The following is a 24,525-nucleotide window of genomic DNA, read 5'->3' on the forward strand; positions in this document are numbered from 1 at the left end:
AACTCTAGCTGCTCGCTCGCTTTTCTTCTCGCATCGCACCATATCTGTGACCTTTCTCGACGTCTTGTTGCACGATTGGGTCACGTGCCTCTGCAGCCCTGTGGGCCAGCCCCCAAGCTAAAGCACGCACTCACACGCATAGGACTAAGGAAGAAGGCATACATTCCTAACTCAAACTAGAAGAAAGTGAGGAAATGGCAAGGTGACAAAGCGAATGCGCTGACTGCATGCCATACATACACAAAACCCATAACATGTTCACCACAACAAGAACACCCATGTAACATAGAATCCTTACACAAGGATCATCATACACTGGATCCTTGGAACTGGTGGCATATGCAGGCCACTGACACTTTACCTACAAGGACTCTAGCTCCACGAGCAGCGTCATCACTCATCACATGGATGTTGCCATCTGACCTTCCCAGTGTGTGACCTCGGATGATGATGTCAGGGTCGGTGCCACCATAGCATGGGCCCTCCAACTCTAGGGCAGCCAAACAATGAATGACTATGTCAGCCAACTAGCAAGGGGCGCGGCGCGTCAAAATAAGCATGCCAAAAATGACTCTCTGCCAGCGCATCCACGCTCGGACGACCAGCGTCGATCGGTGCAAACCAGCCAACACGGCTCGCTCACAAAGACCACATCACAACGCGTCATGAGCTCATGCGCAACAAAGGGCCACACAAAATCAAATCCACATAACCCGATCCAGGCAAGACTTCACGCCTACGTGAAAGCAAGGAGAGCAAAGTGTCCGTGCAACTCGAAGAAAAAACAAGAAAGGCGTGATGTCGCCAAACCTACCCTATAGACACTTTGGTTGTGAAAACAGGGTCACATTGAGTCAAGGTTCATGGGTCGATCCCTGGGTGGGGCTACACGGCTGCGACATTCGAGCGATCAGACCGACGGTGGTCACGGCACAGCGACAGTGCGTAAAGGAAATGAAATCAAGGGACACAAGCCGAAAAGAGCATCTTTACTTGAAAATTTTTGAAGACCCTAGACACATCCTTAATTCTTAATCATTGCCATGGATGATACCCTCAACATCCATGGTAGCCATGATAGTGGCTGAAGCGGCGGCAAAGTCGATGACCAACTCCGCCCGCTTCTTCCGCTCGATGCGCTCTGGAAACCCAGGTGCCACCCGACGGAGGTCCATCCCGACTCACAGCTGCATGGTCGCAAGAGCAACACTAGCCCCCTTGCCGGACTCCCACCACCACCGCCCACTCGTGATCTTCTGCTATGATGAACCCCCAAAGGCAAGCCACCTCCTCTTCGTGGCGAGAAGCCACTGACTGCTCCTCCAGCGCTAACAATTAGACAACACGAAGGGCTTAGAGGCATGGTGGCGGACGACCAGCCTCTGGTGACGCCTCCCACGGGTGCTTGCCGCGATCCATCATCTCCCCTAAAGGCGAGGAGGAAGAAGCAGTAGGGCAAGCACCGAGGAATAGATGATTCCCTCCGCCATACCAGTTCTCCCAATTTATAGCCACAATAACCAGCCATGATGGATACCTCAGGAGCACGCGTATTCACTCTCATTTACTAATTGTTTGAGAAATCCCATAGAGCAGGCAAAGCGATCGGAGGGGAGGCGGAGCGACGGTCGCCCATGCAGCGGCGCGAACCAAGTAAGCCTTGCGTGTCCCTAATTTTTCCATACCATTTCGATTTACGTACCCACGTTCAGCAGCGCACGACTGCTCATGAGTATCCCTTATGTGTAGATATGAAGATGATCTTAGCAATGACTACTAGGTATAATTGCACTAATCAATGTATGTTGTGTCTTGTAATTAAGAATGACTTAGGAATTATTCCTCTAATATTCTACCTGGGCATGCTAATGCCATAGAAAGGAGGACTCTGAGTGATCTATCATTATCATTGATCAATACTTATCATGTATATATCTTATCCTATGACTTACCCCTGTTATAAATAGAATATTGGTTGTGGTTTACTTCTCCATCAATAGTATAAGTTATCAATACATGTCCATGATAGACCTTCCCTGTGGTAAAAAAATAAATAACGATGCCTAGAATACTCTCGGATGAAGTGCTACAATGGTATATTATCTGTGCGCTTGCATATCCCTTTTCATTCATATCAATATATTCTTTCTAGTCACATAAAATAGTGAAGAACTATTTAGTATCACTCTTGTAGTAATGCTAGGTAATACCAACAAGCATATCTAGCATCATCACTAGGGATGACAACCTAGTAAAATAATGTTAGGAGATATAGGTAAGCAATAGGTCGCTACTAAAATAAGTGATAAGTTAATAAATACCCATAGCCACGACGTGACCAGAGAGGCCAACCGCTCCCGAGATCGTGGGCAGAGCAACCCATCGCAACCACGACCCTGTGTCGTACTTAGGAAAACCTCTCTTGGGCCAGCCCTTAGAAGGTCTCGAGGCCACAAAAGAGATAAGGGCAGGGAGGAGATGGGCCCCTGTGGCTCTAATTAGTGGTGCGGAGCCACACGATCATCTCTCTCTGTGTTCGAGTCGTTCGCTTCAAAGTCGCCTGGGTGGACCCCTCTTGGGGGGAGGCTTCTTGATGCCTAACCGATGCGGAGGTGGTTGGGGACCGACGGGTTTGATGGACGATGATTTATGGGACGTCTCTCGATGAGGCACAACCAAACTGCACATCGATTGGGGAGGATATTGTGTTTCGCTCGAATTACTCATCGACACTGACGAGGCGCACCGCTCTAACCACGTGGTTATGGTAGACATGCCTCTCCCCATGTGGCGCGAAACCAAACTTGCCTATAACATGGCAACACGACCTCTCGAGGTCGGCAAGCACGCTGGGGAAAAGCGGAGTCAGGTCCCCGTGAACTCGCAAATGGGTCAAGGCCAAGCCGTGACAAAACTCATCCCGGCGTCCCCAGGTCTAAAGACCTGAGGCTAGCCTTGGAGACTCAAACCGTTAGAGGTCCATGACCTCCCCAGGAGAAATCGACGAGACATATAGCTAGGGTAACGCAACAGTGTCTTCCATATGAAGCAATGCGGAGCCCAAAACTTGATCACGACTTGGTCACATGGAAAAAAATAAAAGGTACAAAGCCTATGAGCCACCTGCACAGTCACTAAAAACCTCACAACCACGCAAAGAGAGGTCGAGAAAACAACTCCTCGAACCATTAGGCCAAAATGGCCCTTCCAACAACCCAGGCAAAGACATGACCCTGGCCTCAAGGCTCGGGGGCTCGTTGCCACTAGGGAAGCCTGAAACTTGAGAGAAACTTTTCCCGGCTCAGCACCTTCAAAGACAAAGGTGGACATACCGCCCGCGAGGTGCCAAAACCAGGTATCACCTCGAAGGTGATACTACGAAAACGTCTAGAGGTGAACAGCCGCGAGTGAGAGGAGCAACAAGGAGCCCCTCATGAACCTCCTCGCTGCACCTCCGGATCAAAGCATGTAGGAGAGGTCAGGGTCAGTGGTCTTAGAGACCACCACCATCACACCCCGGAAAATAGGAGGGAAATGACACCCACAGTTTTCTAGGAAAAGCTGATCGTGTCCACTAGGACTAGTGTTTCAGCGAAGCCAAACCTTATAGGACTGGGAGCTGCTGAAGCCACTAAGCCTAGAAAAATAGCATGAACACCTCCCTAGTCCTTTCCTGCTCGCAAATCTCCTTCTAGAACTAGCTGCTAGAAAGGGCGATGCTAGCTCTGGCCACCACAGACGACCCCCAATGGGACGTATAATGGGAACCGCACGATTTTCCTCGAACCTCTCTCCATTTTCTCACTCCCTCAACACCTAGCCATTCGGGGAGGCAAGGAACGATTTATTATAGTCACAGGCATGAGTGCTTCAAACGGTAGAAAGACATCCATTTATAGGCTAGAGACGAACTAAACAGCTAGAGATCCCCGCGCCACGTGGTGAACCACGGGAGGTCACAGCTAGTGTTAGATGCCCGCGTGAGGCCGCGAAAATCAAGACTCTCATAAAGGCAAGGCCGGTATAGCGTCGACGAGACCACTTAGTCCCGTCTGGGTCACGAACCTCAATACGCAGCAGACTGGCATGGTAGGGCTTAGTGGTCACGTACCACATAGTCAGGGCATCCTGACGATGTGGAACACAACAGCCACCTACCGCTTTGAACGCACCGGCCGACAAAGGGTCGAACGACGAAGCTCGAAAGAACCACGAACTACGAATCAACACTCAGCATGCACGCATCAAAGTGCTTTCACGATCACTTCATGATCGCAAAAACGCTCGGGGGCTACTGTCGAGGTCATAATCCCCGGGTGTCTTAAGGCACCGATTAGTTAGCAGGCCAAACGATCCACAATACATCAGCTAGCGAAGGCCTAAACGATCGAGGCCCAGCTAAGCCAAGTGAACCAAACTGAACGCCAAGGCCAGGGTCAGCCACGACCCCTCCCTTCTGCCTTAGCCGCACGACGCGCAAGAGACTCACAATCTCTCTGTCATCCTGACCAATGTACCCAGTAAAGCGACCTAAAACTTATATATATGACTAACTAGTAATATAAATGATATCAATTTTGATATAACAAAATAATATGCATCATTTAAACTATTTAAAACTTATCTCTATGGCTAATGGCATTACATTAATTTTAGTATTACTAATGATATATAAAGGTTAACTTTAATTAATGTTAATATTGCTAATCATATTATTTCAAGTAATTTAGTCATTCATATACCGATAAAATTATGCTTATATATTTTAAACAATTTACTGATAAATTTTACTTATAGCATTATTGATTTTTCATATATTTAATTATTGAAATATCTACTATATATACATATGTTATTTTATGAGTTGTCATTATGTATATGTGTTATATATATAATCATATTTTTAAATCTCTACATACATAATAATTTTGTTCTACTAAAACTATCTATAAGCTTATGCTATTGTTAAAATCTAGTAGATATTTGAATACGAATATGAATTCAAAACATATATTTTGTATTTCTATCCGGTAATAATCATATTCAAATTAAAATATTATAAATAGTGCTATCCGTATTTAAAGCGTACATCCGACCACTCGCAAACCAAACCAAATCTTCACTCACCGGACCCTCTTCCCATTTAACGTGTATATAACTATCACCATAGTTGTTGCACTTGTGAGTTTTTAATTAACCAAAACAACACCTCAGTTCCAATCACCTGGCACTGGCAGCACGTATCGTATAGCACATGCCCCCAACGTCAGTCCAGGTCCAACAACGAGGAGGGACCCTTGTAGTCACACGCTAATGACATGAGTCTAAGACCGTCTCTAACAGCCTATGCATAAGGCTATCCAAACCCAAAATACATAATGCATAGTAAAAATATCCCTCTAACAGAGTAGGCAAAGCAACTACCTATTTTGTGTATGAGGAGAGAGGGAACTAAAAAAAGCGTCGTTCTCTCTCCACGACCCAAATCCATCTCCGACATGCCGCTCGTCGGGCCGAGGAGAAGATGGCGGGGGACGCTCGCGCCGTCGACGTGCCAGTTGGCCGCTGCATCTCCGTCCGGCCGCGTTGGCCCACACTCACGCGGCAACAACTCCGGCACCACCCCGCACTATGGGCGGCGCTAGTAGCGCCGGGACGACCATGAGCCCAGCCACCGAGGCGGCGGTGGCGGCGGCCGCCATGGTGTGGTGCTGGTGGAGGGGAGGAGCCACAACCGCCGAGGAGTCACGCTTGCCATCGGGGGAGTAGGTGGAGCCGTCGGAGAAGAGCAGCGCGAGGGGCGAGGAGAGCGCGAGCGCGTGGGCCAAGGAGGGGAGCGTGCACGGCGGGCGAGAAGAGGAAGAGCGCGCGTGTGCAGCACGTCGGACGCGCGGGCGCGGCGGCGTAGGGCCAGAGGAGGACAGCGAGGCGGAGGGCTTTCGACAGGGTGGGGAGGGGATTTGCGTTCTCCTTATTTCTCTTTGCTGTTGGAGAAGGGTAAATTTTAGGTGGGGATGTTTTCACCATGCATAATTCAAAGGTGTCATATTTTTAGTGAGTTGTCCAAGATAGTCTAATAACTTGTGAGCGACAATTAGAGCCCGTTTGGCCGGGCTCTGAGCGGCTCCGGCTCCTCTGACTCCTCCCCTGTTCATCTCCTGTAGTGACACTGTTCACCGGAGCCGTTTTTCTCTCTCATCATTTCCTCTCTTACTGATAGCGCCGGAGCCGGAGAAGCTCGTTTTTTTCCTCCGGCTCCAGCTCCTGTGCGTTATAGTTGTGCTACAGTGTGATAGCCAAAGCCGACGGAAGTCCGACCAAACGCGTCCTTAGTACACTGGTGGAGGGAGAGAGAGAGAGGAGGGTAGCCGCCGACGAAGCCAGTGGGCGCAGTGGCCACCCACCCCCGGCCTCCTCCGGGTCGCACACCTGTCCCGGCGGCCTCCCTCGCGCACCAGATCACACGCACCGCCAGTCAAACCGCCCCACCTCCCGTCCAGGGAGCTCCCCACCACCCCCGAAGACTCGATCCCCCGCCGTCCGCCCCGTATCCAAGGGCCCCGGCCCCCGCATCCCTCCTCCGGCGAGCCACCGCTCCACCGCCCATAAATACCTCTCCGCTCCAGCCGCTGCCGCTGCCACCCCCGCGAGACAGACCTGTCCGAATCGCGCCCAGGTCCCTCGCTGGGAGTCTCGCCGAGGGCCCTCCCGCCTCCCCCTAGATTCACGACGGAGATGGCGTCCGAGCTCACCTACCGCGGCGGCGGGGCGTCGACGGCCGCCAGCGCCGGCGCCGGGGGATACTCCCCGAAGCCGTCCAAGCCGCTCGCGTGGCTGCCCCGCGCGGCCCGCTACGCCGTCGCCGAGCACCGCCCGCTCTTCGCGCTCGCCGGGATGCTCATCGCCGCCGCCGTCATCTCCATCGCCTCCCCGTCCGCCTCCTCCTCCTCCACCTCCTCCACCGGCGCCTTCGCCTCGTCCTACTCCAACAACAACAACCCGCTCGCCCGCTTCTCCGTCGAGCCCGCCCATCACCGCGACGTGGCCACGCGGCACTTCGTCGGCGGCAAGGTGCCGCTAGGCCTCAAGCGGAAGGCGCTCCGCGTCCTCGTCACCGGCGGCGCCGGCTTCGTCGGCAGCCACCTGGTGGACCGCCTCCTGGAGCGCGGCGACAGCGTCATCGTCGTCGACAACTTCTTCACCGGCCGCAAGGACAACATCCTGCACCACCTCAACGACCCAAACTTCGAGATGATCCGCCACGACGTCGTCGAGCCCATCCTGCTCGAGGTCGACCAGATCTACCACCTCGCCTGCCCGGCGTCCCCCGTCCACTACAAATACAACCCCATCAAGACAATCATATCCTTCCTCTGCGAATTCCTTCAGTTCCGTTGCGTTCCTTTCCTTTCATTTCCTCCATGAATGATTCATGATTGATGCCTGGATCGCGATCGCTTCTATTCTTCTTCTTTTGGTGCCAAACAAAAATATTTTATATTGTTATTGGGATGGACTTGGTTTTTATTGCTTTTTGGTGGGGAATTTGTTCCTTGCTGCGGGTTTATCGGTTACGCGCAATGCATCTGGGGAGGAGGAGGACCGATTCACTGCTCCCTGAGATTCCGTGTGCGTCCCTGAAATGGGAATATGGCACGGAAGGAGAATTTTGTCCGGAGCTCGGGATTTGTTCCACGTTTCACTCTGATTTTTGGAGTTTTCTGCAGAGCTGAGGGGAAGCAGAGGCAGAGCTTGGCCGTTTCAGATCTCTGTCTGCTAGGCTGCCCTTTGCTCAAGGTCAAGGGCAATCCCTCCTTTTCATTCAACGAACAAGAAATTTCTTCTCTCTTTTTTTTCATCTATCTATCCATGAAATCTGGCGTCAGATGTTCAGTTGAACTCAGATTCTTGAGATGCAACTGAAGATCTCAAATCCCACATCATTTCTCTGTCGAAATCATTTGTGTTTTCAAAAAAAAAAAACTGTTTTTTTATGCTTCCGAATGCTGACTGCATTTTCGCGTGCGTTTCAAATAGGAAAAACGTACTAGCAGAAGTTATAGGCTGTGATCTGAACTCAATTACTCCGTACCGTTTTACTTTGCTTCATGATCTGTTAATGGAAGCAAAAAGTAAGCGCACGGTATGCCTGGATCTGGGTTAGTTGTGGACTTTGCTTAGTTCTGACCAGTGGCGGAGCTCATCGCTTTTGAAGCCTAGGGCCACAATCAAATTTGTATATCACCAATATCAGGTCAAAATACCATTAACATAGGGTCCAATATCGATAGGTAAAAAAAAACTAGCTCATAAATGCATAAATATAAATAATATAAATGCATAAATATAAATATCTCAATTCCATAGTGTTTACTCGTGTTTCTTCTACTACTACTGATTCTGCTTATATAAAAGATTCGGTTTCTGACATTGGTTGTATAATTGGCGTACAAATTGAGAATGGGGAATTACCAATAGTCCAATACCAAGCCTCAGTCTGTACTCTTCTAGTCTTCATTTTGCAATCGGCAACGAACAGAGCCACAAAGGCAGCACACCAACACATAGGCTGCTGCCTGCAGGCAGCTACGGACCTGCGGTGATGCCTGCCCACAGCGGCCTGCGGCCACGCCGAGGCTGGGATGCAGCCTGCCGTTGCTGCCTGCTCGGCCAAAGCAAAGCGTCAGAGCCTCGGAGCCATGGAGGACTACGGCCGGCGCGACGGCTAGGGTTAGCATAGCAGCCGAGATGGCGTCCAGACTTTGTACTACGGAGAGTCGGAGCCTCGGAGAGAAGCAGGAACGAGGTCTTTTTTTTTTTGAGATTAAAGCAGGAACGAGGTCGGGGAATCGGACAGGCGCGTGTTTGTGAATGGCGTGCTTCTCTCCTCTCTGTATTGGGTCAGAACGCTACAACATTTGGACCAACTCTTAAAGCCAGGCTACAAATTTACTTGTATTATAAGGGATGTTTTGGGCCACGCCTAGGGCCACGGCCCTAGTTGCCCCAGGCCCAAATCCGCCCCTGGTTCTGACATAAAGGGCGCACGTCAATTTTCAACAACACAACCCTTTACACTTTCTAAGCAACTTTGCTTACTGTTCACTTCACGTAATTTCCTTATGCTTTACTTGTTTTGGAACTGATTGTGGAGTAGCAATGTGACAAAGTCAAAAGGGTGGCTGACTCTTTCAGTTCCTGCTTGTTTTGCTTTCTTGAGATGGTTTATGTTAGCCTTAACCTTTGTGATAGCACAAGACCAATGTGGTTGGCACTCTGAACATGCTCGGATTGGCAAAGAGGATCAACGCCAAGTTCCTCCTTACCAGTACCAGTGAGGTCTATGGTGATCCCCTCCAGCACCCGCAGGTGGAGACTTACTGGGGCAATGTCAATCCCATCGGTAATAACTCTTCTCGTTTATACTCTCTTTGTTCATCTCTTGAAATTAATTTCTTGCAGTGACAATTGATCATTCATGTTTCTTGGATCTATCATGATGAGGTTAGTTAATTGTTAGTTGGGTCATGCATATGGCAAAAAATTAGCTGGATCCTGCTTTTAGCAGGGAACGGTCAGCCACCAAATAAATGATCTCTCATGCGAATTCTTTCTTTGTCATGCTTTTGTGTGACCTTCGAGAGAGCATAGACCACTGAGGGGTTATCCTAAATATGTTACCCTGCAGCCATAGTCTTTTAGTGACATGATTTTGGGATGAGCAAAACCACGAAAAGGAGAGGGAAGGAGGGAAATGCAAGCTGGACAATGTACTGTTGCAAAGAGGAAAGCTCTAAGTTGTCAAATCTGTGTTATTTTTTTTTACCCCGAGCCGTAGAAAGCAGGAATGAGCCCTTTTCAGAAAATAGTGCTGGTCCAGACTTGAAGCTTACTGTTGCATGAAAGAAGTCTTGTATAAGCAATATGCAGAAAGGTATTTGGAATCTTACTCTCTGGAGATGCTGGCTATGGAATCTAGCTTCGTGGTCTATTGCATGCTTTGATTCTTTTTGGTGGAAAGGGACAATGTTGGTGGGTGGAATTTGCTCCAAGAGGGCCACTTTGTGGATTCCTTTTTAATAAAGCAAGAGGGGAACACAACTATACTTGACCAATTATGCCTAACCAAACATCCACCAACCTTTGCACCTAAAATAATGAATGAAGTTTGTTGAGCTATTTACGTAGTATTTGTTGGCTGTTGGATACTCGTTGGATTGTTTACAAAGTAGGCAAGCTCTTGCCTGCTCTTTGCGAGTTTTACTGATGGGTACAATTTCTGAATGACAGGTGTCAGGAGCTGTTACGATGAGGGCAAGCGTACAGCTGAAACGTTGACCATGGATTACCACCGTGGTGCCAACCTTGAGGTAAGTTGCAATCCAAAATGTCGGTTTGGTTGGATGGAATTCCATTTCATCTGCGACTAAGTAAATTCATCTTGGTGATTTCTTGCTGTTTTCAGGTTAGGATCGCACGTATCTTCAACACATATGGCCCTCGCATGTGCATTGACGATGGCCGTGTTGTTAGTAACTTTGTTGCTCAGGTAAATATGCACACTACTGTTTATTCTAGTTACAGAACCCAAAAGAAATGACAATTGGTCTTGTAGCACTGAAATTAACTACGTGCGATTATGGTTGCAGGCACTGAGGAAGGAGCCCTTGACTGTTTATGGTGATGGAAAGCAAACCAGGAGTTTCCAATATGTTTCTGATCTGGTAGGTCTATCTGTACCCAACATATATTGAAAAAAAGAAACACTTGATACAACATCAATGCCAGAGTACCAGATTTGATTTTTTTTTTTCCTGTGGCTTAGTGGCTTAGCTAGCAAGTGGGATGCTTGAAGTATTCATTACAAGGAATTTTGTTCTTTGCATTCATTGTACTGATTTGGGTCTTCTTCCAGGTTGAGGGTCTGATGAAGCTGATGGAAGGCGATCATGTAGGACCATTCAACCTGGGTAACCCTGGCGAGTTCACCATGCTTGAGCTTGCCAAGGTTGTCCAGGACACCATCGACCCCAATGCACAGATCGAGTTCCGTCAGAACACCCAGGACGACCCACACAAGCGCAAGCCTGACATCAGCCGTGCCAAGGAGCTCCTTGGGTGGGAGCCGAAGATCCCCCTCCGTGAGGGCCTTCCCCTCATGGTCAACGACTTCCGCAAGCGCATCTTCGGCGACCAAGACACCGCCTGCCACCACTGGAAACCAGCAAGGTTAGGATGAAGGCGCACGAGACTTGGGAAATTTTTGGTGGCCTGCTTCTAGCTGCTTGGGTTGTGCTCTCCTTACTGACAAAAGCTATATGGCCACGTAGTTCGTTGGGAATGTGTTACTGAAATACCTTGGTTGATGCTGTATTGCTATTCTTTTTCCTGTATTTTTTTCTCAGTTCTCTCAGTCCTTAGCTATACAAAAAATTTCAGTTGAACCGTTGGAGATAAACCCGGATGATCTAATTCTTTGTTGAGAGCATAGCATCATATATATGGTATAAATCACCTTTTCTGCAAGTGTTATGTATGCCTGCTTTGATGTCTTTGTTGAGACGCAGAGGATGCCTACCCTGCTCTCAGAAAATAGATAGACTAGAACAAAGAAAGAAAGAAACATACAGTTCTGAATGATGAAACAAGATGACATGTTTTATTTCATTCACCGTCAGGCTTGTTTCTTATGTCATGTACAGTTCTTAGTCAACAACTGAAGAAGGAAAATGCAAATGTTTTCCATCTACTACATTCTACACTGTTGCTGGTGTGGTCGACCGCCTAGTCCGCAGAGGCAGCTGCCGCGCCGTTGAGGCCTGACCGTGTGCCTGGCACCGGACTCTCGGTGCCGCCACTGCTGCTGGTGACGCGGGTGATTTTCGTGGGCGCCGCCTGGCGGTGCTTGTTCTCAGGCTCCGGTGGAGTCCTTACCCGCTCATTGGGTTCCCAGTGGCGACTGCGCTTGTCGAGCCACGAGACAATGTCAGAGAACACCAGCTCCACGTTATCGTCAGGCTCGCCGGCGGTGAGGCCGTGCCACATCCCAGGGTAGAGCTTGATGGTCTTGTCGGTGCTGGCCGCGCGCTCGTAGAGGGCGCGGCTGACCTCGGGGTCGGTCACCGTGTCGGCCTCACCGTGCAGGATGAAGAATGGCATCGTCACCTGTGGAAACATATCAAGAAACAAAATGAAGGACGACCAGCAGTTGTTGCATCTGTCCGACTGAAACAGCTAGCTAAAGCATTAGCCTGAGCCCTGAGGTTAGAATGGAATACCTCTGACAGGCTATCTTCCACATCCATGCTGATCCTGAGCAGCTCCAGCGCTGTCTTAAGCCGGGGCTTGTCCTGGTAGATGAGCTTGTTCTTCCTGATCTGTTCATGATTGCACAAGAAGTTAATTCAGGGACCAGTCTCGAACTTCCGATATGTTACTGGTCACCTATAAATGGTTGTTCCACAAATAGCAATTCAGAACACACATGTTATCTGCTGACCTTTTCTCGCTTGACGGGGTCCTTGAATGCGGAGTCGATGACAGTCTTTGGCTGGGGACGATCTTCCACTTTGGGATGATCTCCTCCACTTGAGTCAGGAGGGTGACCACCACCGGGTGCGGTTTCACTTTCTCTGATAATCTGTAACTGTTGCTTACATTTCAAGCTTCAGAAACCAAGCAGCAAGAGTTTGTTCATGGCAGTTTAGTATCAAAGTTCAAACAGCACCTTGCACATTGGCGCCACAAGAACTGCACCATCCCAGAAGGTCGGATCCTTCCTGTGCAGCAGTAGAGCGACGGCTCCACCCATCGACTCGCCGTATAGAAACCGGCTTTTGTTTCTGTATTCTTCCATATCTGCACAAGGAGTTTATTTTCCCAATATTCAAACCAAGTTTAGTGAGATACCAAACTGAGTTATCATCCATTATCTAAGGATATATAGAGAATCAAACGTAACATTATAAACTCTCAAACTAGTATATATACTTGTGGTAACATTTTTTGGCGGTAAATATGCTATATACTTCTGTAATGTCTCTGCAGTATTTTTCAAGAAAATAATTGAAAATGCTAGAAATATGTTTTTTACCACAGATGGACTTGACGAATCTGTCGCAGTCAGCCACGAGGTTTTCAAACTTCTGGATGTAGCACCTGGCGCCCATGGACTTGCCGTGGCCCTCATAATCGATACCAAACACACCATACCCTGCTGTGGCCAACTTGATCCCACATGCTGCCAGTAAATCATGTTCCCCCACCATTAGACAGGGCATCCATGCCACCCAGCAATTTTTAAGTGAAAGTAGTAGCAAGGCAGACAACAGCGTTCATGATTCATGAACATCAATGATCGATAAAGTCAATACATCACATTTCGGAGAAAGAACGTTCACGGAAAAAAGGTTTCAGAGAAAGAAACAGACCAACTCAAACAATTCTATTCTCAGCGATTGTATTTTCGACTTGAAACACACCAGAGTTCCGCAGAACAAGTAGGAGAAAACTCAAGCCTTGAGCACGTGATTGCACATTGTTTGGAATATGGTTATGTTGTCTGATGTTTAAGTTACCATAACCAGACTAAGAAGTAACTTGTTAAATTTTAACAGCTTTGGGTCCCAACATGAATTCAAGAAACACGAGTCCTATGGAATGCCATGAATTCAAGATACATATACAGCATATGCAATCACAATCCCTGTTCAATAAAGCCTGATGACTCAAAACTAGATGCCAAGTGCAGGGGGACCAGTAGGTACGGTGTCAGCTCTGATTTTAGTGTGAAAGTTTCATTGCTTCTGTGCACCTGTTCTATTGCGAACCGCAGGAAGAGGATGTTTCAGGAGAACCACCAGTTACTGCCTGATGGTCCATGGGCATATACCCATCAAGAAAGTAACTTGATTTCTTACAACATTAATCCAGACATGAAACCCCACTAGCTTTTGGTCACTGAACGCACGCAACAAACAACTATCTTTGCTGGAACCAGGAGAGACGATGCACAAAGTCTCAGCAATGTGAGGATACTGATAGATGAATTCTAGAGTTTGAAATTTGTGCAGTTGACGTAAGAAAGATGATGAAAGAAAGAAAGAAAGAAAGGACCACGTCGTCAACATTTAAAAACGAGATGCCTGTTTCTTGAAGTGATCAGGAAATGCTGTTGGATGGTAGCTCACTAGTCAGATTTGTCCTTGCCTTTCTTTTGAGCATGAAAGTGACTTGCGTCGAAAACTGTCGCTGATTATAGTAGGGCCCAATTACCAGGTCAGTTATGTGCATTCCTTATCCAGCACAGTTCTCTCAAGGATGTCCTAAAAACGATACTAAACTAAATTGTACTAGCACTGTAAAATAAGCATAAGTATCAATATAAAATCACCTTTCTATTTTCTGTTTGTAGAATAACTAGAAAACAGAACAGTTTGATGCCAAAGTAGGACCATAGTTTCCTTGCGTTAAAAAAAAGGACCATAGTTTCCAGATATCTATGTCATCTATCTTTATTTGGGCAATATGGAGATGTAGTTTCCATGAAGTGAAACAATTATATGAGACATTTCAGTTCTTACTTATTGAAATTTTATGAGCCAAATGATACAAAGAACATCGGAAGCTTTCCAATTAAGCTTAAGCTAGGGAATAAGAATAATTGTGGTTGGAGCCCAAAAGTATTTCTTATTATTGGATAATTGTCACTTCACAGCTTGTGGCTTTGACAACTGGAAAAGATATTAGAGGTAAATAACACAAAGGTGCCACATTGCCATCAACATAGACCTCTTTATGAAAAAGTATCTTTTATTAGTGGCCAGAAGAGTAGTATACGTAATTACCACCTACTAACTTTATTGAGAAATTTTATTTAATGTCCTCTCCTTTGTGGACGTGTTCTTCTAAACGCAGGACTGAGTAAAACCCTGAACAGGTCTAATTACCAGCAAACTGATGAGCTCATATCTGCAAATTGAAGAGAGCAAAGATGAAGGAGAAAAGGAACCTATTCGACAAGGTGTTACGATAAAACCTAGGGAACGAATTAATTAGAAATATGGGCCGGGCTGTGGGTGTCCATGCGTTCAGAAATATGGGTGTATGTGTATACCATTTAGTAGACCAGGGCATGCAGCTCCCTCCTTTATTTCAGTTCAGTTCATCAGAGCACTGCATGTCTGCATCTACAACTAGAAGTTTCTCTTCATTTATTTCAGTTCACTATCGGCGTCTGTAGTATCAATTTTACACCTTTCTCTTGTACCTAGAGAAGCCTCCAAAGAGCGCAAGGTGGTTTCATGCTTTCTGGTGCTTATTAATTAACAGCTCCCTATATATGTCTCATTCTCTTTTATGCTAACCACTCCTCGCTCGTTCTTGATGTCTTGTAATGCTCCGTCTTTTACTATCATTTACGCTATGCCACTGAGACTGTTACGTAACTCTCAAGGCTCCTGATAATAATTCAAAGCCTCACTAGCCTTCTGAACTCCCACGAATATATCCTGATGTTATGAGGAGTGTGTAGTTGCAATGTTAGCTCTGTTAGTAGTTTGTTCTAGATGAGTAGATAACACATGAAGAACAAGTGTACGGACATGTCAGGGCAAAAGGTAGTTGGTGCCTGTCTAAATACGTAATAAAAGTTGTATATTTAGAAATAAAAACACCTGTAAATTCGAACGGAGGAGTAACTACTAGCAGGTGTGCATCTAGAAGATCGAGCACGTACGTCCATGGATTAGCGAGCACCAAATAATTAACGTGAAGTCTGATTAATAATATAGGTAGGATGTGGAGCCATGGTGACGACGCACGGCGAAAAAGCACGTTAATAACTGCTTATTACATGTCCTAGACACATCACACCACCAAGAGTTAGTGGAACTGAGACATCGATTTCGCTTTTGTACCGATCATGTCTCATGTGTGTGGTTTATTTGTGTTGTGTGCGCCCGAAAAGGAAAAGGCAATGAGAGGGAGACGGACATGATCACGGGTATGCATGAAAACTTTGCGTACCTCTCATGAAGTCGCTGCACTCCATCCCGTAGCCTGAATTGAAGCAAACACGCAGTCACACACAGGAACAAGAAAAGGTCAATGTCTATCCATTGATCCATGACAAATAAAACCATTCTTAATTACTAGAAAGTTCAACTCTTTTGCTTTGATGATGCCATGCTAGCTATGTATTATTATTATTATAGTCATAAGTACCGCGGAAAACTTTGCAGACTTTTAATTTGGTACAAGAAAACTTAACCGACGCATTGGTCTTGCATCGATCGATTTGATGATAACTTGACCAATGCAAACCAACGCATTGGTTCGGAACGGAGCTTAACTACAAGGCGTACGTTGAACTTGTGCGGATGATGAGAGAAATTGAAGTGTAGAGGAAGCAAAGCAGGCGGCAGGCTAGCTACGTACCATGGCAGAGGAAGACGAGCGCTTTGGGCGGGGAGGAGGAGGACGCCGGCAGCCAGCCGCAGGTGAAGAGCTGCACGCCCCTCGGGTTCCTCACGTACTCCTGCAGCATGCGCCGCCCGGCCCATCATCAGAATCAAATCAAATAGTCGACCGCGATAAGAGAAGAGGACCATCGAAATTAAATCGAATCGCTAGCATGGAAATGAAGAAGAACAGAATAACTTTAGGAGGAATTGAATTGAAGCAAGTAACTGACGATCGATGAACCAAGGAGATGATAGCGAGGCTAAACAGTTTCTTTTTCTTTTCTTTTTGATTGATTGAGGTCAACAACAAGCAAACTATTAGATTGATGAAACGCCATGACGATATCATCGACGCAATCCGAGCGAAGATCAAGAACAGAAAACTTCAGCACGCAGCAGCTAGCTTTGCTCACCTCATGGTACTCCACGTCCATCTTCTGGAATAATCAGCTAATCCTTAATTCGTCCTCAGAATCAAAGCTTGGAGAAGAATCGGCTCGCGGTACGCAGGGAGGAATGTTACAGAGAGCGCATGCATGCGCAGCTACAGATGTCGCTAGCAGAGAGAAGGAGGAAGGAGGAGGAAGACGAAGAAGCGGTGGGAGACGGGAAGGGAAGGGAAGCGTGTGGAGGCAGGCGCAACACGTGCCGTATGAACGCGGCCCGGCTGTATAGATAGGGAGACGAGGTGAGACGTGGGCGTCCGTCAGGTCAGGGTGGGATGGGAATGGATCCTCTGTGCTGCTGCTGCTGCCTGGCCTCAGATTGCCGGAACGGAACAACCGTTTCACGACGGGCGGGGTTGGTGGTGTCTGCCGATCTGATCCGCTCAAGCGTCATCTCCCGGCAAACTACGACCTCCCCCTTCTCGGGAATCGGGATGCTCAACGGCAGGCAGCCAATAGTTTTAGTACTACAGATCAGATGACGAGTACCTTCGCTTATTTTAGGGCTACTAACAAAGTAACAATAATACCTTCAGCTGGAGATCATGGCTGTAAGCCTGTAACGGAAACAGATCGAATGGCAACTAAACCCTTTTCGCAGCTGGTCTAACTAACTTAACAGAGCAGAAGGTTTGGATTTTGGAAGATATAAGATTATAGTCGTATTTGGTTGAGCTTCTAAAAAGTGTTTCTGCTGTTTAAAAATAGAAAGCCAACTAAGTAAGTGAAACCTGAAGTTGTTTTTGCAAAAACAACTACTTTCTCGTAGTATAATTTTATAGAAGCACTTTGGACCATGCTTTTGTCTTTCGACTTTATGCTTTTCGAAGTGGGCGTAAATCGAGAGTTGTTTTTACGGTTCTTTCAAGGAAGATAGAGAGAGGAGGTATGTGTTTATACTTGTTTCAACCAAATAGTTTACAATTTTTTTTTATAACATATAACTTATAATAGCTTTTTTCCATAACGCATAGCAATGTCTCGTTTTAGTTAGAAGCTTAATTAAGCTCTCAATTTGTGTTGCCTGCCATTCATGGGAGGTACTCTTTGTACTGTTATACGCCTTAGTAGTGAGTTGAACAGGTACATTTCATTTCCTTTATTATTGTATATAATAAGGTGTTAAGTTTAGAATAAGAGTAAAGTAGAAGTTTAGCATCCAGGTGTAGATATTTTTTTCTTTGTGAAAATGTGCAGATGTTGTTAAGATAGCTGAAGAGTCACACATTGGGAGACATAATGAAATACCTTTGGTCACCACATCTATGTCAAGCAGCGGCGGATCCACAGGGGGGGGGGGGGGGGGGGGGGCTGGGGGGGCTCCAGCCCCCCCTAATTTCTTGATTGCAAGCCTAATTACTGTAGCAAAAGCTTGATTTCACCATTAAATCTTCATGCAAATCAACATCTCCATTGTTTTAGCCCCCCCTTATCCCGCATCGTGCATCCGCCACTGATGTCAAGGGTTGTGGTCTCTGATCGTTCTCACCCCTCCCAACAAATTTAGAATCAAACAAACACAAGGATCTTCAAACCACCGATAACAAGCAAACGATGGTCTTATTATTTCTAGTAAGATCAAAGATGAAGTAGGCTTTGTGGATGGTGATGGTCACCAAACACTTAGCTCTATTATCTAGGATGAAAAACGGGGTCTAGGAAAGAGGCAGGGTCTTATCTTTCCTATTCACAGTGCCTAGTTTTGCGCCTCTTTAGGTTATACTTCCTCCATCGCAAAAATAATGTAATTTTCACCTCTCAAATCTGACAAAATCTATAAAAAAAACAAATACTTATGATACCAAATAAATACAATAAATTAGCTATGAAATATGTTTCGATAGTAGATATAAATATCGATACTATTTTCTATAGACTTGGTGAAATTTAAGAAGCTTAAACTTACCAAGAACCTAGAATTATATCTTTTTCAGACGAAGGGATTGGAGTACATTTCTTTTGATATGCTTGTTTTTATCATTATACATAAAATAGAAATACAACTGGTCAGTGTACGGCCAGCAAAGTTACCTCGTCACGGTATTCTCCGGTCTCCGTGAGTGAAAAATAAAAAAACAAACAAATCCATGGGAGTACGCCGCACAAGCGTACACTTGATTGTGTCCAGATGATGCCTCTGCACAGTAGTCTGCACGTCATACGTAGCATGTTCGTTTCGGCTGAAACGATCGTGAATTATTACTGTTGGCTAGTTTATTGTGAGAGAAAAATACGATTCTATCTTATAATTCACGATCGTTTACGACCCTGCGACGCGATGCTTTTGTTTTGCACATGCGCGGCGGATAGCAATCGGATGGGCCATTGGGTGGAGGACAAAATCGGCAGGGTCGCCTTCGCCTAGTCCTACATTGTCTGCACGCCGCATGCAGATGGGGTCATGGGGACGACACTAACGTAAATGGATGATCAGATATCACTGATATTTGTTTTCATATTATGTTCGGATTCAGATTTGAATGTAGATAGTGTTAGCTACGTTAGATAGGATATGATTAGATATCGCCATCCAGACTTAAATATGTATGGGTGAACTTCTCTAAATAGATTCGGTCTTGAATATATTCGGAAAAATATTCATACTGTTTTCAACAATAGGCGACGGGCATTGGACGACTAGGCCAATGGGCTATCCTGACTCTGATATGCGAGCCCATTAGTCCAGTCAAGAGTCCACCTAGAAATTTCGCAAGAATTCCACTCTTTAATGTTGATATATTTCCCTTGCTACACGTAACGGATTAGATTAGTGATTATCCTAGTTGTCCATGGCTTATATAAACTACCTTACTTTACATGTCATGGCTAGTGTGATAGAACACAAAGAGCCAAAGTATAGGCTAGTATTATAAAAATGGTTTAGCTTATAGGCCACCCCAGCATGTACATAGCTATATTATAATAATAATAGGTAATGCTCAGGGTCTGGATGTTCGTCTAATCGGACGCCGCTTCTTGGGCATGCGCGTGCTACTGGCCTAATAAGCCTGCCTCCTCCTCTGTACGTCTTCTCTATCTCTCTCAAAAATATCTTCCTACTCGCTCACATATCGCATGCTTCACAACGTCGTGTGGCCGTTAGCCCGCCCCACTCTGCATTCGCCGCAGCGACCATCTCCCCACGCGCGCCCTCATCCTACGCTGCTCGCTCCTCACTACTGCCCGTCGCGCGCCCACCAGCATCTCTCGCTCCTTACTCCAGCAGTCCCACCCGCGCAGTCGGGCATGCCGCCCACCTCTGCGGTGACCGGTGGTGGTGCCATCGCGCGACTTAGGTCGGTTCCCACAGAGCCAAGGGCACCCACGAGCGTAGCCCATGTTGGTGACGCTCATGCACTGCTGCTCAGCGCCGGCTCCCACTCTGAGGCAGAAAATCAATTGTCCCTGGCCTCTCCATCTCCCTATGTTGTAAATGTATGTTTCAACTGTTTCAAATGTTATCAGAGGTATGTTGCAAGTGTTTAATATGGATGTTACAAAAGTAGGTCGGAATGTTGCATATGTTGCAAGCGTTTGTTCAAAATGTTTCATCTGTTTCAATGTATGTTGTAAGCGTGTTTGAGTTGGATGTTGCACAAGTTTCACTCATATGTTACAAGAGTATGTTCAAAATGTTTCAGTTGTTTCAGTTTTATGTTGCAATAAGTGTTTTCATGTTGCAAGTTGCAAGTGTTCTATTTAAATGTTGCATATGTTTCACACACATGTTGCAAGTGTATGTTCTGTTTTATCTGTTTCAGACGTATGTTGCATTTAAGTGTTTCCTGTCGCAACTGTTTTCGTGCTTCAAATGTATGTTCAGAGAGTCATAGGGTACGGTCTGGGCGCCGGGAAGGGGTGCGGCACGCCTGGGGTCCTACGGACGGGGCGTGCTCGTCTTCATACCGTCTCCCGGGCCTTGCTCGCGCGGAGACAGAGGAGGGGGTCAGGGGAAGGAGTGGCGGGCGCGGGGCGGGGCGGATGTGGATGGGGATAGACGTGCTCGTGCAGCAGCGAACAACGTAACGGCAGGCACGGACATGCGGGCTGGTGACCGAAGCCGGGGTCGTGCGATGACGTTTTCTGATGGCCGTTATGCTAGGCTGTTCAGTGGAAGTGCCCAGGTCACTGTTCGATGGAATCCTATCCCATCAGCAATTCCCTGTTATAATAAGTTCAGTGCAAACAAACATGCTCTAGGTAAATTCTGTCTCGGTAGCTTATCCTTTAAGACTATCATTGATTGTAAATTCATCTGGTTCTAGAACTTTCTTCTAAACATACGTCAAAAGTTTTGTTCGTAATATTATTAGGAGAAAGAATTTTCCTAGTACTAAGTGGAGCTAGGTCTAAGAACCATACAATTATAGATGGTAAAATTACCTACAAAGCAAGCGTAATTAAGTTGGTTGAATTTCTTGCGGTCAAACCTATCCATCTAAGTTTAAGGCCTCAACTTAATATACGTCTTTGCATGTATTAAAGACGATCTTCTTTCATTACAATTCGAAATAGTGAAGCATATGTGATGGCTTCATTAATTTGAAAGATCTCACTCTCTTGATGATTCTCATAGAGGTAGGATGGCACAGGAGTGAGCATATATGACCATTTACGTCTGTAGTAAGTATGACGTGTTTTGTAAAAAAAAAAGGAAAATATTATGTGTAGCATTTTTTTATGTATATAAATTGGTATAAAAGATGGATTAAGTTGTAAATATATATGATCTTAATATATGACTAACTTGTAAGTGTGGATTCTAGCATTAACTTGTCACTTACGTGTTTCATTTGTAACAATCTAAACCTGGTAACGATGCAATCTCTCTGTAAATACGTAAAAACAAATTTGTAATTTTTTCCTTTTTACTTTGCCCTTACTTCCTTTGTTCCAAAAAAAATGCAATTTTATGTTTAGGACAAGTCAAATTTTATATAGTTTGACAAAATTTATAGAAAATAATGTCAATATTTACAATTTTAAATTGGTTTAGTATGAAAATATATTTCCATAATAACTAATATAATGAGACTTATTCGATACTCGCTCCGTTCCAAATTATAAGATATTTTATCTTTTCTAGACACATTATTTTTAGAGAATTTGTTGTTTCTACCCTAATTCCAAGCCTCAATGGCAATTTTACTCGTCCTTTTTTAACTTTGTGTTTTTACCCTCGTTATTTTTACGTGAAGCCTCCGTCTACCCCTGCTTTGTAAACACCGCTGGTAATGGTTGGATTAAATAGCAAAAAAAATTGAAAAAAGATAGGTGGCCGAAAAGACAGAAATGCCCCTGGGGCCTTTTCCTACTCGGCAAAGTCGCACGACACGGTCTTGGTTCGCAAGTCGCGGTTGCTGGCTTAGGGTTCGAGCGGCGCGGCTCCTGGCGGTGGCCTGGCTCCCGGCGGCGCGCCTCCTTCTCCCCATTGCCCTCCCCATCTCCCCACCCTCCTCATTCCTTGGCTCGCGGCGAAGACCCGCGGCGGCGCTAGGGGGGAGGGGGTGCGGGAGCCTCTGTGGGCGCTAGGGAGGCACGCAGCCACACCCCGGCGACGAGCGGGAGGCCGTGCGTCCAGCCCCCGGCGGCGCGTGGGAGGCACGCGGGCGAGCCCCCTGTGGCTCGCAGGAGGGCGTGGCCACCCCCGGTGACCAGCGGGAGGGCGTGTGGCCACCCCCGGCGGCACGCAGGTGGCATGCGGCGAGCACCTTGCGGTGCACGGCTAGCCCCGGCACGGTGCCGCCAGATTCTGTGGCTTTGCGCGATGATAAGTCATTCCGGTCCTGTATCTATCTGTTTGGCAAAATGTTGGTTTTATATCTGTCTTTTCAGATGAAACTGAATATGCATTTTTATGATTCGTTTTCATCAATAAACAGATTTGAGGAGTTTATCGACCGGAGACGTTCACTTGTAATGCAAAAAAATGTTCGTGTAGGTTGACAAAACAGCCACTAGTTGTATTGCACTTCGTTGTAATCTTCAGTAGTCAGTTTTATGCCTGGCATGTGTATCCAGCGGAGATTTGTAGGAACATATAGGGCGTGTTTGGACGAAGACCTGACCTGGGGGCACCCGCCCAGGCAGGTCGATCCAGCTCCAGGCGCCGGAAATCGACGGCCTGGGTGAGGTGCCTAGGCCAGGCAAGATTCCCAGTCTTCAAAGCAAACAAGCCCATACTGCTTAAATCTTGGACCGGGCGCGCGGCGTCCCCGACCTGGTGTCCCCGCATAGCAATGTACTTGGAGTTAATATCTGGACTTGTTGGAGTTAATCAGAAATGGATCTCCAAGGAACAAGGAAAATGCTGCTGGTGTTGCCAGTTATGGTGCATCTATGCAATGGCAAGCAGCAGCAGCAGCATCATCTTGCTGAAGCACAGAGGAGGCCAGGCATCGTTGAGCGCATGCAGATATGCGAGGCCTTGTTTAGATGCCATCCAAATTCCAAGTTTTTTCACTCTTTCTCCATCACATCAATTTTTAGCCGCTTGCATGGAGTATTAAATGTAGGTAAAAAAAATAACTAATTACACGGTTTAGTTGGAAATCACGAGATGAATCTTTTGAGCCTAGTTGGTCCACGATCGGACAATATTTGCCAAATAAGACGAAAGTGGTACTATTCATCGGGTTCAAAAAATTTGCAAAGTGAACAAGGCCCGAATTGTGTGATATAATAATTTGTGTTTGTATGAATTTTGGCATAAATGCTATCAAATTTTTGCACATATTTATAATAATAAAAGGAACACATAGAATTATGTGTAATTTTGTTGCCAATATCTCTAGCAAATCTATCAAAACTTTGGTCATGAAATAGAGGTAAAATCACAAAAATCTCTAAACAAAACGGAGGTAAAATTGCATGGGCAAACTTGTCTTTTGTCTAAAAGTTAACATCGTGACTTCACGGAATAGGGTCACATTCTTCCTTCATTTTGAAAACACAAGGGAAAAATCACAAAGTTAAAAAAACAAGAGTAAAATCACTATTTCGCTATAAAACAGGGGTAGATACGCTTAAGCCCTTATTTTTATCATGTATATAGACATACTATATCTAAGTGCATAGCAAAGAAAAACCAAAACGTCTTATAATTTAAAATAGAGGGGTATAATAAATATTAATATCCTTTTGTATAAATTCAGGCCCTGTTTATTTCCAGCGGCAAAACTTTTGCCATGCACTTTTAGTCCATGTTTTTGGCAAACGAAACCAAACACCTAAACTAAAAGTGAGCAAAAGAGGGAGCTAAAGTTTAGTCCATTTGCACCTCAAGACATGCAAAACTTAGACTAAAACTCTTTGGGAGCATGCTAGATGCCCCATGCCCCCACCCACCCACCTGCACTCTCTCTTCCTTAATTAAATGAGAGGCAAATCAGTCAATTTACGACGAAGGACTAAACTTTGGCCATACATTCAAAACACCCATATAGCACTTTGCCATGGCAAATGGGAAAAAACTGGGTCTTCGTCAAATTTTAATTTGTTTGATTCTTGGGTCAATACTTCAATCTTCGTCCGGTGTTATTATTTAGAAAGTAGAAAAGGTTAAAAAAAAATCAATCTCACACGCTGTGGCCGACAGGCTGGCTGGCTGTGCAGGC

General features: G+C 46.0%; 2 pseudogenes; one reads left to right on the forward strand and one right to left on the reverse strand.

Moving 5' to 3' along the window:
• Positions 1 to 6,437: 6,437 nt before the first annotated feature.
• LOC136510076 (UDP-glucuronic acid decarboxylase 4-like) lies at positions 6,438 to 11,526 on the forward strand (annotated as a pseudogene).
• A 258-nt stretch (positions 11,527 to 11,784) lies between these two features.
• On the reverse strand, positions 11,785 to 17,087 carry LOC136512510 (caffeoylshikimate esterase-like; annotated as a pseudogene).
• Positions 17,088 to 24,525: the final 7,438 nt, after the last annotated feature.

The sequence above is a fragment of the Miscanthus floridulus genome, chromosome 16 (genome assembly GCF_019320115.1).
Source record: "Miscanthus floridulus cultivar M001 chromosome 16, ASM1932011v1, whole genome shotgun sequence".
Classification (NCBI taxonomy): domain Eukaryota; kingdom Viridiplantae; phylum Streptophyta; class Magnoliopsida; order Poales; family Poaceae; genus Miscanthus; species Miscanthus floridulus.